Here is a 461-nt window from a genome sequence, read left to right on the forward strand (position 1 = left end):
TGGACGAAATGATTTCTCCATTGGGCCCCGAGAGAGCAGAGTGTTGGGTCATCACCCTCGCTCACTCTCGCCTGTGTTGTCACCCTGTTCTCGTTCTTCTATATGCTCTCGTTCTTCTATATGCTCTCGTTCTTACTGATGTTGAGTTTGTGATCCATTTTTCACCCTTGTGCATGTAGAGGTGTGAACCTTGGCTTGTTTTCATTTATGTCTCGTTATCACACTTTTCATCTATGTTCTTGTTATTGTCCTTTCGTCCATGTTTTTATCATCCTTTTTTTCATCTTTCTTTAAATAAAGTTATTGATTCTTTCATCCTTGTCTATGGCGAGGTATCATCTTGTCAACAGTTATTGATGTCGCGTTTCTAAATTTTTTAAAGTAAAGTACTGTTATCATCCTTGTCCGTGGTGGGTTACGATGCACGTGTCACCCTTGTCTATCTGGTCTGGTCTATCTCC

At 40.8% G+C, this 461-nt stretch overlaps 1 protein-coding gene across 1 annotated transcript in view; it reads left to right on the forward strand.

Annotated features, from left to right (window-relative positions):
• The window catches only part of LOC119582359 (nesprin-1-like), a gene marked incomplete at its 3' end in the record, with an annotated part of 145,991 nt that overhangs the window by 76,172 nt on the left and 69,358 nt on the right, over positions 1–461 (forward strand).

This window comes from Penaeus monodon, chromosome 15 (assembly GCF_015228065.2).
Source record: "Penaeus monodon isolate SGIC_2016 chromosome 15, NSTDA_Pmon_1, whole genome shotgun sequence".
In the NCBI taxonomy this organism is placed as follows: domain Eukaryota; kingdom Metazoa; phylum Arthropoda; class Malacostraca; order Decapoda; family Penaeidae; genus Penaeus; species Penaeus monodon.